We start from the raw sequence: 16,827 nt of genomic DNA, 5'->3' as shown, positions 1-16,827 counted from the left end.
GCCTCTTCAGCACCCAGCTTTGAAGGGTGACACACACATTGCTGTCTCTCCTCACTTTCCTACCTCAAAGTGCATTGAATCCAACATCTTTGGTGCCTCCTCTTGGCTGAGCACAGCAGAGTAAAGCACGAACGTTTGAACTCTAATCCCACAGCCAAAGAGCCTGGAGTGAAAGATCTCTCTCGTCATCTTCAGCACACAGTAAGCTTTGCAAGGGTGACACACACTTTGCTGTCTCTCCTCACTTTCCTACCTCAAAGTGCATTTGATTCCAACATCGCCGCCGCCTGCTCTCAGCTGAGCACAGCAGAGTAAAGCACTAATGTTTGAACTCTGCTCCCTCAGGAAAAGAGCCAGGTTTGAAAGTTGTTGCTGGGCATCTTCAGCACACAGTGAGCTTTGAAAGGTGACATGCACATTGCTGTCTCTCCTCACTTTCCTACCTCAAAGTGCATTTGAATCCAACTTCTCCGGTGCCTGCTCTAGGCTGAGCACAGCAGAGTAAAGCACGAACAAAGCTACATATGACACGGACTTCTGGAGTCACCTCTTAAATTCTAGCCCTGCTGCATGCATTCCAGTGGCCTTATCCGAAAAGTGAAGGTTTCCCATGGATATACACTGGTTTCAGTGCCTGCTTTTACTTTTGCATCTGAAACACGCATCTCAGGCCCCAAGTGTCTCCTTGTAAAGCTGAGATTTGTCTTGGTACCTACTGATTCTAACTAGTAGTGTTTATCAGTGAAGGTGCTTGTGCCTGCCAACTCTAGTATCTCAGTGTAGAAGCTTATTTACCTTGGGTTTGGCTTGAGGAAAGGGTTGTTCAGGGAAGTGTGAGCGAGTTGATGTCTTTCTGTATTTACGTACGGCTGGAAGTTGTTTCCAGTGGTTCCGCCTGCTCAGGGAATGGTTAATTGGGTAATTTGAGTAAATACAAACAGTATGGTTGTGAAGCTGTGGGAGAGTGGGGAGCATTCCCTGTGGCAGCTTCATTTGAGGCTTCAGCACAGTGGTAAATCTAAGGCATTCAGGTGAATCTGCTGTTAAATTTAGTGTGGTCCCAGGCACTGGGATGTAAGGGAGGTCACAACCATCATGTTTGTGAAACACTGTTTTTTCAGCACAAGTTAATTAAAAGTGTTTTTCTTCCAAGAGGTCCAAATGAGGCTTCTATGTCCCATTAGGTCAAGACCTGCCCTCTTCAGCATCTTAAACCTGCAGTGACTATCTGCAAATACATGAAGGTGCCCCGCTATAAACTATGGGCACATTGGAGCAGAGGAAGGCTCTGATTCAGTACTTTGCTTTTTTAATGATGAATGTGGTTTCTTGCAACCAGAAGTGACTTGTGTTGGATATCAGCTGGGGAAACCAGCAGCACAAGCAGCCTACCCCGTTTCCAGGGGACAAACAACAGCCACAGCGATGGGAGCCTATGAAAAGAATGACCTGGACTTTAGGCAAAGCTACTAGAGTGTTGGAAAACAAATTAGTATATGTAAAAGGGGACACTTTTCAATACTTCAGGAGATCAGGCTGGATAATAACTATGAATGTGCATTGGTAAAATGGCCTGGAAAAACAGGAACTGTGCTGAGCTTTGTATGGGAAACAGCAATCTGGCCCACCTCTGAATTTCAAAGAAGTCAATTCTGATTCAAGTGAATAAGAGAGAAACCCACTATGAATAGGGAAGGAATTAAGTAAGAGGTAAAGGAAGTAAGATTAAAGCTCATTCTTTCCGTGATGGTTAGGTCTAACTGAATCGGGTCTATTCTGCAGTAATCGTGCCTGATTTTTACCTCATAAATAATAATCATAAAAAATCATAAAAAGTTGATGCGCAGCTGCAACAGTGTGGTGGGGCTCATAAATGAGTATGCAGTCTAAGGAAGAAGAAACCCCTAAACCCCCCCCCCCCCCGAAAAAAAACCCTTATTTCCTCCAAGTGGAAACATCAACAAGCATTGCTGATAAACAGACGGAAATCTCAGGTTTGGAGTGGTCCTTAGCATTTAGAGAGCCATTCTTTTTACATTCAAGGGCCGAGAATGCTTGTTTAGATTTAGGGAAGAGGGGAGAATTGGAGAAAGGAAAACAGGACTGTCTTGGAGACAGAGATCTTTCCACCTAAGTGTTACAGAGTTTGCTGTGGAGTTTCTCCTTACAAATGCTTTCCTGACAATTTTAATTGGTTTTATTCTCTTTTTTTAAAGCTGGTTTCTTGCTTCCAATCCCCACTTCACTGCCTGACTTCCCATAAATATTACTGCATTTTTGTTGTTGTTAACATTTGCAGTGCAAATAACAAATATTTAAGCTTGTCTTGCAGGGAAAAAGTCAATTTTTTAAAACCAAATGAATATCAAATTAAAGTGCTTGCAAATACTTCTCAGCGATACCTTCTCTCAGGCTTATTTCCAAAGCACTTTGTTAGCATCTCTTAGCACCTGTAGCATCAAACAGGCTTACTCCAAGCCACTTTGAGACCTGCATTTGCACGTGGGTGACTGCTAGATGAGATGCTTCATTTTGTAGGCACGGTGTGGACCACGTCCGGCAGTGAGTGTCCCTCTCTTCACCATCACTGTTGGGGCTGGGGAGTGTTCTCCATATCTGGAGATAACTGCTCCAGCTACCAGCAGGCTGCTCCGGGCAGCACTTGGCCGGGTCGCGGTGTCCCAGGGACCGGCTGCTTCCCCTGGGGCCGCCGGCGCTGTGGCAGCCACAGAGGCGTTTGCTTGCTGCCATCTCAGAAGCGGGGTTTGCTTTTAGAGGGGAGCAGGGAGCAGGATGGAGCGGTCCCAGCACCCTGTCCAGGCGAATCTTAACAATATCCAGTGCTGGGGAATCCACCATTTCCCTGGGGAGATTATTCCAAAGGCTGACTGTTCTCATTGTGAAAAATTTCCCTCCTGTGTCCAATTGGAACGTCCCCAGGAGTAACTTGTACCCAGCGTGGAGCCTATTTTCCCTAAAGGGCTCTTGCACATAAGCTTTTCCTGGAGGGGAAAAAAAGGTAACAGTAATTGGAGTAAAAAAATAAATTAATTGGAGTCATAAACCAGGGGGTGCCCTTGGGGATGAGCCTCAGTTAACCTCAGCACACCCCTGACTGCAGCTCTGTATGGCTGGGGTTTTTAATGTAGTGCAGGTAAGACAGAGCAATGGTTTGGCTCAGGGCAGCCTGGCTGTGCCTGGGGTCAGGTCCATGGTGAGCTGGGAGAGAGGGACCTTACTCATGCAGTCACTAGGTTTCTGAGTAAGGACCACCAAAGCTATTCACTGCTCTTCATAGGAATATAGCCAAAAGGATTCAGTCACATCCAGACACAGAGCTGCAGTTCTCATTAGCTTTGTCTTTTAAATTTCTAAAGCCCTCCTCTGCTGAAACAGTCCATTCCAAAGAGAGAGGGGTTTCTTTTAACAGTTCACATAGGGGTCTTACCAGAACACTAGAATCATGCATCCAAAGCCTGCATCGTCCAGTCATTACCAGGAACGTCCGGAGCAACTTGGTGGTCGATGGTCGTGGAGTTTGACAAATGGCTTCTTTTCGAGCAGTTCCAAGTTCTCTCTGTTCTCCTGTTATTTCATATCCTAGGTAGGAAACTCAGGTTTGGATTAGTTGGGCCTTTTGTCTGGATACCCAATAACCACTCAGTCCCAGAAAACTCAATAATCCCACCATTCACTGGACACGTTCTTCCTTTGTTTCTATGGCAATTAATAGGTCATCCACATCTTGTAACAGAGTCCCCGTCTGAGTGGGTGGTTTCCATGATTCTAGTGCCAGTGCTGATTTTGAAAACTCGCTGGACTGTTTTTAAACCTTTGAGGTAATACTGTCCAAGTTAATCGGGTTTTCCTTACTGTGTCAGGATTTTCCCATTCAAAAGCAAATAAATTCTGGTTTTCTTTGGCCAATGGTAAACAAAGAGTCCTTTAAATCCAAGACGGCAAACCATTTCTGATTATTATTCAATTTAGTCAATAAGGTATACGGATTAGCTATTACTGAATTAATATCCTCTACAAATTTGTCGATTGCTCTGAGATCTTGAACCAATCTGCAACTTTATTTCTTTACCGGCAAGACAGGAGTATTATATTCCAATTCACATTCAATTAATAATTTATATTTTAAAATTTATCAATGATTTTTAATTCCCTTTCCCTGCAATTTTAGGGGGATATTGTTTTATTCTAATTGGGCAGCCCCCACCACCCTTTTTATTCCTACTTCAACAGGCAAAGCATTTTTCGCCTTACCTGGAACTTCACACGCCCATACTCCCAGATATACCTGATTAAGGATTTCTTCTATTTCAGGGAGGTCCTCCTGTTTGCTTTTCTGTTGAATTAAAGAGAAACTCAAAACTGCATTTAATTGATCATTTTTAACTCTTAATTCCATTTTGCCTTCTTTAAATGTTGCGTCTCATCCTAAACATTTCGGAGAATTTAGCATGCATAAAATTTATGCTTTCCCATTTGTTTTCCCAATTTGTAGTTTAAGGGTTTCAGAAAGAACGCCTCCTTTTTTTTTTTTTTCCTCTTTTTCTTGGTGACCAGTAGCTCCCAAATCTGTAACAAATTCTTTTCCCTCTGATTTAATGCCGCATAAGTTGCTCCTGTATCCACTAAAATTCCACTTTATTTCCTCTAGTCCCTAGTTTTAATTTAACAGGTGGATCTGCTAGGGTAGATTCCCCAGGTCCCCATCAGTCTAGTTCCAATTCAGCCACCGGAGCCACCCCATGGCACTCCCCCCAGGGCAATCTCTCTTCCAACGTCCAAACTCCCCACAGCACACACAGATCTGGTCTCATAGGAGACGAACCCACTCCCCCACCTCCGCCCGACATCCCTCCACCTCTGCCTCCCCAGCACTCATCCCACGCTCAAACACAGGAACTGCCCGAGCTCCCCTCCTTGCCCTCTTGGTTTTCCTTAGCATCTTTCCCCAGTATCACAATCTGAACAACATCTCTCCAGCTTAGCTTTCAGTTTTTCCCTGCCCTTTTCCAAAGCCAAAATTAAGGGATCTGGCAGAGGTATATTAATTTCACATTCCGTCTGTCACTTGGGGTCGTTTCTTAAAGTGAAAAACATATCTGCATACATTACTTATCCCATTTTCCTTGCCACCTCAAAACAACATTAATTGCAACAATGTATCATAATTCCAAGTTCCATTTTTAGGATATTTTTCCTGATCTTCCAAACTATACAAAGGCCACCATCCGTCACAATATTTTTATCAACCTTTTCTCATTTACCGAGCCCCCAGGAAACCCTCCCAGTTCTTTCAAACGTGCCAAAATGCACCCTAAAGGACTCTTTTTCAAGATCTCTCCCCTCTGCTGATTTCCCATTATCAATCTCACGTTCTCACACACACACACACACACGGGATCCCACAGACACACTCCACACAGTTACAACACTTGAGTCAGAGACTAAAATTGTATCAAACTAACAACAGTTATAACAACCTGCCACCGATACCAAAATCACAAGACCAAAATCATCACTATAATGAGCCACAAAATAGACACTCCACAGTTACAACACTTGAAACAGAGATAACAATTAATAATACATTTATAACAGTCTGTCACCAATACCAAAATCACAAGACCAAAATCATAACTATAACAAGCCACAACGTAAGTCAAATACCAGTAAAATCCAAAACCTTTTCTACAAGACGCCCACCTCGTCTTGCAGGACCTCAACCACAAGATGCCCTCTGCTTCTTGCGATTGTGTCCTGGGTTTACCAGGAGCCGTTTTGCTCCTTCTTAGTAACTGGTTCAAGCTCTGTGTTTTGACTTCCAGCCTGGGCAGACAGCTGATAACACCGATTGGTTTTAACTGTTGTTAAGTAATGTTTATTCTGGCCAAGGACTTTGTGAGTCTCATGCTGTGCTGGGGACGAGGGGAGGCCGGGAGGAAGCAGAGACAGGACACCTGACCCAAACTAGCCAAAGAGGTATTCCGTACCACAGCACGTCATGCCCAGGGAGGTAACTGGGAGTTACCCGGAAGGGCACTCTCTCTCTTCGGGGGGGTCGAACTCGTTCGGCGGTGGTATCGTATTCTCTTGTTATTTTCTCTTATCAATATTATCATTGGTGGTAGCAGTAGTGATTTGTGTTGTACCTTGGTTGCTGGGCTGTTCTTATCTCAACCCGTGGGAGTTACATTCTCCTGATTCTCCTCCCTATCCCACCGGGAGTGGGGAGGGTCGGGGGGGGAGGGGCGAGTGGATGAGCTGTGTGGATCGGTTTAAACCACGACAGATTGTATATGGGTAAAACCAAAATCTTTCTTGCAGGACCCCAACCACGAGATGCCCTCTGCTTCTTGTGCGTATACACCGATAAAATGCAAAACCTTTTGTACAAGACGCCCACTGCGTCCTGCAGTGATACAGGGTTAATAAATGTACATGGGAACAATACAGGGGATTGTATAAGAGAGTTAGAAGAATTCCTTGCTTAAACAAAAGTATTGTCTGTTGTAAACACCTATCATGCTTACTAAACAGAACAAGGCACAAACTACTGATAAGGGGAGGAGACAGAGGCCTGATTCTACTGATAAGCAACTATTGACAAGGAAATGCGAATGTCTGGGTCTATTGATAAGGGGGAGAAGCTGATGATTTATGGATGAGGTACCGACTAAACCCTAAAGCCATGCGCGAAGATTAAAAGGTGAAAAGTTTAAGAAGAGGAAGACTCGTTTACTTCATCTTGAGGATCCCTGCCCACAGGAGGAAGACTCATTTACTTCATCTTGAGACCCCTGCCCATGACCAGAGGGGGCACTGCGCAGGCGCAAAGGACCTTCTAGCTCATTATAATACGAAGCGGGGACACATACTAAATACGTATAGGCGTATCAGTAATCTAATGCATATGTATGCCTTAAGGGAATAAATGTAAAGGAAAAACGACCCTGGGTGTGCATGCTTTGGAGGAACGATCCCCATGCACCTCAGCGCTGAATAAAGCATACCTACTTTACAACTTTAACGAGTTGTGGAGTCAATCCGCGTATCAACCCAAGTACCAACATCTAACTGGCCTCAGCAGACAGACGCCAGACCAGACCAAAGAGGTCCTGGGGAAACCATTTCAGAAGAACACAGGTAACTGAAATCACTTCCAGGGACCAGGGTCAGGACTGGCTGGGAGCAGGGACACAGGAGCCAGCACATACCGAGCTGGCCGCGGTGTAACTGCCAGGCACACTTGAGGGACTCCGGCACCGTGTGGTGGCAGCGAGTGGCAGCAGCGAGGACGGGCCTGGTGTCACCGGGCAGCCACAGCAAGGCCGGGCTGGAGCTGCCACACAGCCGGAGCACCACAGCCTGAGCTGCTGGGAGAGACGGGACAGAACTGGTGACACTGGTGACACACACACAGGGACACACACGCAGGAGTTGCTGCTGCTGCCCAGCCCCACATCCCCATGCCAGGCACTGGCAGCACTCTGGGAAAGCTGGACGCATCCCCACAGTCATCACTGATGGACACAAGAGGTGAGAGAGAGCTCATGCACTGAGGAGGGGAGAAGTGGGTGGGATCAAAGGAAAGGCCGAAGAGGGCTGGGAGGCCCATTTTCAGCCTCTTCTCTCTTGTTGGCCTCCCCCCGTTTCTGGGATAAGGGCAGGAGAGGACCGGGAGGGAGGCTGGAGCTGCACGTGAGCCCTGCCTGCCCCCAGCTCCTGCCCATCACTCACGGACAGCAAGGAACCGTCAGGGGCTCAGGGAGATTTCTAACCAACCTCAGCCCATCCAATGCAGCAGCTGCAGCAGCAGCAGACACAGGGCGTCTCCTGCTTTGTGACTCCCAGCAGAAAACAGTCCTGGGAAACCAATGAGCACCCAGGATTTATCAGGCAAAGCAATTCCAGAAGGGACCACAACAAAGCAATTCCAGAAAGGACCACAACGTGCTGCCAAAGCCTCATCTGCTGCAGGTTTCGGCCTCTCTCTGGCCTCCCCACTTTGAATACCCCATTCCTGGGCAGAACTACAGAGCTATGGGACAGAGAGAAAAGTGACCCTGGGTAGAGGCACAGGGAGTGGAGGAATCCAGGCATTAGGTCAGTTCTAGAAGAGCATCAAAACACTGAGGAGGAGGATGAGGGGGATCTCTGCTGCTTCTGAAGGACACCACCAGCACGGAAGAGAATCCAGCCAGGGTTAAATCTTAGCCTGGAGATCATGGGACCATTTCTCAGAGGGAGATCTGTAACAGCTCCTCAATGCAAGGGCAAAACCTTCCAAGCATTAAGATGTGAAGCCACACAGAGCACCCTGTCCTGGTTATCCATTCCTGGAGGGCAGCTCTCAACCCAGCAGGATTTAACAGCACTTTGGTCTCAAATGCACAGAAATGTGGCACCACTGGGGAGACACAGACTCGGCGAGCTTTGCTTATCGAAGACTTGTGATTTTCCGCCATGCTCTTTCAACACTGCAGCTATGGCTGCCCAACCTGCTTCTCCACTCCAGGGCTGAAGATTGCAGAGCTCTCGAAGTTGGCACTAATGTTAGCATAAGAATAAATACATAACCACCGGAATGGTTATATGAGGTGCTTTATTGCAGCGCTGGGAAACCAGGGGCACTCGCCCAAATCTGGCTTCGACCTCGTCACATCGTGTTCGCAATTTATACACTAAAAATTTGGTCACTAATACACATGCAACACGGATTACATCATTAACTAATACATGTGCAGCACCTTTCTGCTCTTTGCATATACACCAACCATTGTGTGGACGCCAGCATTCTCTTATTCTCACTTGACTACCCTTGGTGTGTCCATAATTTCTGCTTCGACAGACTTTCACAATACTTTCTTAAATCCACCCATATACCCTTCACCATATATGGTTATGTTGGCTCTTGCCACCAAGCCTACCATTGTTAACATTGGCTACTGAATAACTATGGTACGAAACTACAAACAATACTGCAAAATTACAGTATTTCCAAAGCCACACTATTGATTTATAAATTGTTCAAATATAATCATTTCTACTATTTATATAGTTATCGTAAAAAATTCGCCCCTTTTTCTAACACTAACAATAAAATCAGCTATTCCATGCTCTCAGACAACAACTCGCCGGGCAGGAACAAACTAAACCAGAGGCAGCTCTGGGGGAAAAGCCTGGAAACAGTTTCCTAACAGAACACGGTCTGAGGTGGGGACGTGCCCCTTCAGCAAAGGCTCACGAGGTTCCTGGCCTCAAGTCACCAGCAGCTTCAGCACTGCACAAAGATTCCAACTTGGAAGTGCCAGATCTGCAGCCACCAAAATGCAACCCCGGCTCCTGGCAGCTGCAGGAATCAGCCACCACGTCACAGACATGGACCTTTGAGATCATCGAGTCCAACATTAACCCGGCGCTGCCGAGGCCACCGCTAAACCCCGTCCCCAAGCGCCACGTCTACACATCTGTTCAACCCCTGCAGGGATGGTGACTCCACCACTGCCCTGGGCAGCCTGTTCCACGCTTGACAACCCCTTCAGTGAACAAACTGCTCCTCATCTCCAGTCTAAACCTGCCCTGGTGCAAACTGAAGCTGTTTCCTCATGTCCTGTCACTTGTTCCTTTGTGAGAAGAGACCAAACACTGCTGTGAAGCCCACGAAACTCCTTAGAGATGCTGACTGAGCTGCAACACCCTGAAAGACTCCCGGATTCTCGCTACAGACTGAGGAACTGGGGCACCAGAGAGCTGACACAGCCCAAGCCAGAGTTACCAGGCACCTGAAGATACACCACAGCACTTGTTCGTCCCTTTGGTGGTCTCCAGCCAGGCAGAAGATGAGGTTTTGTAGAACAGCCAACGCTCAGTCCTGGAAGAACACTTTCCAGCGCACACACACTGAAAATTCAGTACAGGAAAAGGAACTCTCCACTTCTGATGTGCAAGCTCAAGCAAATGAAGAAAAGCCACAGCTAGGGAAAAGCAGGACTTGGCTAAGTTCCAAAGCCAATACGCATCATAAAGAAAGGACTTAAGTCCTTGAACCAAGCACTACGACTCACAAAGCATCAGCCTGTTCTTTAGGATGCACAGGAGAGGAGGCTCTGCCCAGGTTTTGCTATCAAGAAACCCCAACAGGGAAAGGAAAAGAGCAGCCACCTTGTTTGCCCACGCCTGGTGTCCTCAACACAGGACCCGGAGCTCACCTCCAAATCCCTTTCGCAAGTGGCCTCTGCCCGGGGCAGCTCAGCCCTGCTTCCATCTTTCTGCACATGTTCCTTTCATCTCATCTTCTGCCAGTATCAAAACTCACCAGAGAACACACAGAGGCAATGGTGAGTGACCCAGATACTGAACCTCATCACTGAGACCTCCTGCTCCTCTGCTGTCGTTGCTGGAAACAGACACCACCGACAGCACACAGAGAAGCCTCGAATGAAAGCTTCCCAAGAGATCCTAAACCTGAGAGGAGCTGCAGCAACCCCAGAGGCTTTACATTCTGGCTCTGGTTGACCATGAAGGCAACAGCTCTCCCACCAGGAATCAGGTCTGGGAACAGCCAGCTCTTCCCCTTACCTTTATGCTTTTATCACCTTTATCCTGCCCCAGAGCCCACCAGGCAGTGGATGAAAGCCAGGAGCAGGCTCAGATCCCCCACGAGCAGGAGGAAACACTCCAATGTGTTGTGAGCTGAGGAATTCCCTTGAGAGGGAGGCCAAGAGACAGGCTGCGAGGGGAAGAGTGTAATAAGCACATCAACGTATTGGCTTTCACAAATCATAGCCGTTGCTATGTGGCTATAACCGCTGTGAGTTCCCAAAGGTCGCTAAAGACACAAGATTAGACAAGAAGCTGAAAATGGCCAGAACTCTTGAGCAAAAGGGAGTCACATAGAAAAACAATTTATAAAGGTAAAAGAAAAGGGGGGGGGGGAGCTTGGTATAAGAAAAGCCAGTGCCTGAAAAACATAGGGTTAACGTACTTTTAGCCTAACTTAGGTCGAAAATAAAGAACAATGTTTGTGTTGTAAGTCTGTGGAATTTAGTGGCCCCACTGAACATGAATGAATGATTTCACACCATCCTTCTACTTATCAGTTAGTTTAGAGACAGTGCCTCCCAAACATCTGCTAGCTTGGGATACTCCTTATCTGCCCATCCTGCAATAAATTTTGCAGGAAGGTCACACTCTCCCAAATCTTTTCCAGCTATCAGAAGAATTACAGATATGGCTGCTTTCAGCTAGTTTTGTGATTACTGGGGCATCCAACCGTGCCAAAGGTGAAAAGTACACCGCGAGGAAGACTGCTTAGTCCATCCTCAAGACCCCTGCCCACAGTCACTGGAGAGCAGTGCATAGACGCCAAGAGGTGGAGACTAATAAGTTCCTGCAGCTAGTTATAACATTCCCCGCCTATACGCCTCCTGCTCGGAGCTTCTCCGCTGCCTCCAGCGAAGTCTTCGTGCGCACAACCGAAGGCGAGCAACCTCCGCGTCGTTCCGTGTCCCGCTAGGAGCCGGCTCTCGGGGCACCTCCCCCGGACACCTCCCGCAGCTCGCTCCTGCTCGCGGCCACTGCCCCCGCCCGGCCCGGCCCGGCCCGGCCCTGCCCCGCAGGGGTTGTCTTTGCTGCGGGCGGGAGCGCCCGGGCTCTGCCGGAACTGCCGCGGCCGAAAGCTCCGGTCCCTCCCCGGCAGGGGCTGAAGCCTCGACCCCCGCGTGCGCCCGGGGCATGGCCGTTACCTGCGCTGCGGCGGGGAGAGGTGGAGTGAGGCCGCGGCGGGGCCCGGGCGGCTGCAGCGGTCCCAGGGGCGCTCCGCGGCTCCTCCCGGACTCGGTCCCGGCGCCACTGGAGCGGACACGGGGCTCAGGAGCGTCTGCGCAGCGTCCGCGGGACGCCGGAGCCTGCGGAGCGGGTCCCGCCGGTCTCGAGCGGCGCAAAGCGCGGGACGAGCTACTACGACGCCGGGCCCCGAGCTCCGGCCCCCGCGGCGGCTGCGAGCCCGGCTATAGCACCTCTGGTACCATAAAGACGCAGGCCTGTGGCCAGAGCACCGCACATGTACCATGGAAAGGCAGCTAGAGCGCCCCTTCTACCACAGAGAGGAACGCCTGCGGCCAGAGCGTCGCACGTGTACCACAGAGAGCCGACCGCGGTGTCTCCGCTCGGGGCCGCTCTGGCACGCGTCGCCACTGCCCAGGGGGTGTTTCCATCTCGAGGCGCGCGGCTCCGTGCTCACCTGCGGGCGGCGCACGTGCACTGCGCCGGGCACGGGCCGGGCCGGGCCACGGTTCCGCGCTGCCGGCGCCCAGCTCGGGCGGAGCCGCAAGCCCCGCCCCGCCCCGCCCCGCCCCGCCCCGCCTCTTTGCTGTTCCTCCGCCTCGGCTGCGGTCTGCGCGCGGGGATGCCCGGAGCGGCCGTTGGGCCGTAACCGCTGGGTTCCTCCGGAGGCACCGGACCCGTTCGTGCCGCGGGGCTGAGGCGCGGCGCTCCCTGCCCCGGCCGGAACCCGCGGCGGTTCCCCTTCTGCTCCAGCAGCCTCGGGGCCCGTTGTCTTCGGGAGCGGGAGCGGTGGTGCTGGCCCGAGCTCGGCGCTGCCACCCCTTGGGGTGTGGAGCACGGTCTTAGAACGCCGGAGTGGTTCGGGTAGAAGGGACCTTAAATCTCCTCCAGCTCCAACCCCTGTCACGGGCAGGGACACCTTCCACTAGAGCAGGTCGTTCCAAGCCCCTCTGTCCAACCTGGCCTTGAGCACTCTCAAGTGCTGGGGGCATCTGCAGACTGGACAGCTTCGTGCTGTCACCCCCGCAAGCTGGGCATCGAGTACCAAAGCCTTTAGTGGGGTGGTGCCCGGGGCTGCGCAGAGCTGGCTCTGCCCCTTCCTGGGGTGCTGTGGCTGGTTGCTCCTTCCTTTTGGGGCACTCCAAGGAGCAGCCAGCAGAGGAGTCACCAGCCAAAAAGTGGCAGTGGGGGTGGTGCTGCTTAGCTACAGCCACGTCCCGGCAGCACGTGATCACATTGGCAACTTAATACGGAGCCTTTCATCCCTGCACACACACTCCAGTGAAAGTGACGTTGAAATGGGAACCCAAAGTGCCCATGGGGGGAGCTGACCCCTCCCCATCTGCCACCTCCATTCCCAGGGAATGCGTGATGCTCAGTGCACATGAGAGGGCTCGGTGGGGGCGGGAAGGTGGTACCCAGGCAAGGGAGGATGCTCGGGTCAGGTACATTTGTTGCTGGGGGCACGGACCGGCTGGTCTGTGGGGAGCTGAGGAGGAGAACACATGTGGTGGAGCTCAGGCTGGGACCTCTGGGAAGCCCAAGGAAGACCTGGAACAGCAGTTGGTGACTGCTCCCAGGAAAGATCAGGCTGGTGGAGAAGTATCTCAGGGAGCATGCAGTATGGAAGCCAGGGAGGGAGATGGTTCTGAGCGTCTGGGGACAGAAGAGAGTGGTGGGAGCATCCCATCCCCATCGAGCTGGGGATTGGAGGTGCTGTACAGACGAAGGCTGGATGAGAAGCTTGTGTCCTGTGGACTTAGGATCAGGCCTGGCAAGAGGGACAGGTGCTGCACAGGCTTTCTGGGAGTGCTCAGGCTCCAGAGGGTGCAAACCCTTTGTTACTTGGTTCCATGGTGGGTGCTGCAGTGGGGTTTGGGTGGGGAAATACACATCCCTACCCATGGCACCCCACACAGACCTCAGGCTTTGGCTCACCAAAGGCAGCCTGCTCCTAATGGGAACGAGAAGCTTTCAGCTCTGTGCCCTCGCCTCCCAAAGGAAGGACTCCAGGCAGCTGGACGGCTGTGATGGATCCAGTGCCAGAGCTGTCTGCCTGTTCAAGGCCAGGTTGGATGGGACCCGCAGCAACCTGCTCTAGTGGAAGGTGTCCCTGCCTGTGGCGGGGGGTTGGAACTGGATGAGCTTTAAGATCCCATCAACCCAAACCAGCCTGTAGTTCTGAGAAACACGTTAATGTGAGGCCCCCAGTGCCCCATCCAGCTTTCCCTCCCTGCTTTGGCTCCCCAGGAGCTCAGGACTGAGGTCTCCGCCTCGTGTTTGGAGCCACACTTGCTGCTCGAGTCACACCTTTGCTCTGGTTCCTCTGCTGGGACATTGATGTGGGTTTGGGGAGGGCATCTTGCAGGGATAAATGTGTTTTGTCAAAGAAGAGCTGCCGTAGGAGCACGGGGAGCCTGTGGGTGCACCTCAGCTTTGCCCGGTGTCTGGTGCTCACTGTACTCAATGGGACACGGAGAATGAAGTGAAACCTGGTTTGATGTGCCCCGTCCATCGTGTTCCCATGCCGGGGCAGCAGCTCAGCCCCTATGCTGGATGCTCTCCCCCTCCTGGCTCGCGTGGGGGCCAGAGCCATCTGCACCAATGAGTCAGCAGGACCCACTTAACACTTCTCCAGCAGGATCTCCTCCTCCTGACAGAATGGGCAGCTTCTGGCAAGCTCCATCAGCGTGTTACAATCTCAGCTCATTAAAGGGATGCATCCTGAGCTCTTTACTGATGTTTTATGCTGCCTGGCTCCATCTTCAGAGAAACAACTCACATTGCAGTCAATGACTACACCTCCGTGGTGCTGCAGGCTGAGTGAGGAGGTCAGGATTCGGCTCAGGGCTGGGCTCAGCTCCCGTTGCTGAAAGGCTGCACGGCTGCAAACTGTGGTGTTCTACACCAAAGCAGCCAAGAGACCCCAGGGCTGGGATCCCCTTTCCAGGCAAGGTTCAAAAAGAAAACACAAGGAAGGGGTGGCTTTCTTTTTTTCCTCCGTGCTTGCTTATCCCTCTTTCCTGGGCAAAGGAATTGCCTGGCACAGAAGGGAAATGATGTTTTCTTTCCCCTAGTGCTATTGCCTGTTCAGCTGGTACCCGCTGGGGTGGATGTATCTGGCCTCCTCTGTACCTGGGATATGCTGGGATTCACACATCCCTCTACCTTGGGAGAATCACAGTCTTTATAAGCTCCCCAGTGCTTGCTGTTGCTTCTAAGAAGCTGGTGGCACTGTCTGGCTTCAGGTGGCTTTTACATAATACAGATTGTTAGGCCAGACGAGCATCATGGTCCCCTCTGGCCCTCAAATCTGTGAACCTAAAAATTAGAGGGCACCAGCACCTCACTGCTTCTGGCTGATTGAATCCAGGGAATCACATGCTCTCTTTATCCTCTCCTTTTCTCTCTCCCCTCCCTGCATCATCTTTAACTGAAGGTGAATTTTCCTTCCCCTAGTGCCCGGGGCTGGCAAATAAACATCGGAAGGAGCAGACATCTCCAGCCTCTCGCTGGGATATTCTCCTCCCCATTCGCAGCGGTTCACTGGTGGGATCAGGGCTGCTCGGGCTTGGAGATGGCTGGAAAACAGTGCTGAGCTCTCCTGGTTGCTTAAAAAAGCAACTGAAGTTCTCCAGGCTCCAGAGTGAGCTCTTTTGGGTTTGTGAATGTGTGTGTGTATCTAGAGAAACACACGCTGAGGAGGGGAAGGAAGGTGATGACTCCCCAGATGGTTTCTGCAGTGTTGGGGATGTGCAGGAGGAGAGGAAGGAGCAGGGCAGGGAGGAATTGGTGGGGATTGCCAGGGATGAGGTTTCCCCAAGGCAGAGATCTGCAACAGGCAGATGGGAGATGTGCAACGAGACCTGGGAACACCAGGATGCTCTGCCCTCTCAGTGACTGTATCTCAGTGCTATCAGCAGCCCCAGGCAGACGTGCTGACAGCCCCTGAAGTAAGGGCAGAGAGTGGGACTCCTGGGAGCTGCTATGGATGGGATGCCAGGGGTGCTTGAGGGGTTAAGAAGTGGTGGGTTCAGACGTGGAAGAGGAGTGGAACCAGTTCAAAAGGCCAGTCCAGAGGAGCTGGCTCAGGTCGAGGTGGCTGGGAAGGGTCAGAGGGCAGCCTCTGTAGGAGAAGCATCTTGGCAGAGGCGAGCAGCTCCAGAGAGGATACTTCACCCCAGAGCGTGAGGACATGGCAGAGCCCAGACTCAATAGGGCTTCGACTCCTATCCAAACTTCAGGTTCGCTACAAGCCAGTTTTATGTATCTTAAAGCAGAAACTTGTCAAGTTGCAAATTTTGTTACTCTGGCTATCTTTTATTCCTTTTCTTTCTAAAGATACTCTTTGAACAAGAACGTCTTAAATATTAAGCTATGAATCTTATCTACTACAATTCTGCCTAGCAGCTGTAACTCCTCCAATTCTGCTTCACCATTCTAGCAACTTTGACTCCTACGGTTCTGCTTCACCAAGCACAGCGAATGCTTAAGCAAGCAGGCACAATGTTAACCCTTTATTTCCCGGTATCACTCACACTTAGACTCCACCTGAGCTCTGCGGCTTCATGAGAAGTCAAGGTGGGCCTTGTGTTACTTAGCAACTTCCAGAAAAGAGAGAGAGAGAGAAAGGGGGTGTTGGGGAGGCAGAGAAATTGAGAGTTCAGTGGTCTGCCAATGCGAGTGTTTGGTGTGGAGAGAGCGCCCCAGAGGCTCACACATGTCCCTGTTTATTGGCCCCGGTTCCTGCACTTGTGGAAGCTTTTCTCGCCTGGTTCCTGGGCCGACTGACACAGCAGTCAGTCAAGAGAAGCTGCTCCAGGCCCCTCCCCATGACTTCCCTACCTGACTTCTGGGACCTCCTGTTGAGGCATTCTGTCTCTGCCTTCATGGGCACGGGCCCCGAGTGGGGAAATAGCTGGGCACATGAGGTCAAGGAGGGAAGCGAAGGCCATGCGAGGGGTTAAGCTACACTGCAGCTTCCCAGACACAGTCTTTAGAGCTGGTTTCCAGCAAGATAAAGCT

At 50.9% G+C, this 16,827-nt stretch overlaps 2 long non-coding RNA genes across 2 annotated transcripts; one reads left to right on the top strand and one right to left on the bottom strand.

Moving 5' to 3' along the window:
- Window positions 1-2,825: 2,825 nt before the first annotated feature.
- Window positions 2,826-12,335, bottom strand: LOC136019962 (uncharacterized). The gene is made up of 3 exons (XR_010615134.1): window positions 12,260-12,335; window positions 3,449-4,354; window positions 2,826-3,002 (listed from the first exon to the last, which is right to left on the bottom strand). It is a non-coding gene; the product is annotated as an uncharacterized LOC136019962 (long non-coding RNA).
- LOC136019985 (uncharacterized) lies at window positions 6,037-7,039 on the top strand. Its single transcript, XR_010615144.1, has 2 exons — window positions 6,037-6,095; window positions 6,343-7,039. It is a non-coding gene; the product is annotated as an uncharacterized LOC136019985 (long non-coding RNA).
- Window positions 12,336-16,827: the final 4,492 nt, after the last annotated feature.

This window comes from Lathamus discolor, chromosome 10 (assembly GCF_037157495.1).
Source record: "Lathamus discolor isolate bLatDis1 chromosome 10, bLatDis1.hap1, whole genome shotgun sequence".
NCBI lineage: Eukaryota > Metazoa > Chordata > Aves > Psittaciformes > Psittacidae > Lathamus > Lathamus discolor.
Note: the sequence above shows the minus strand (reverse complement) of the source record. Positions and strands in the feature narration are given on the sequence as shown.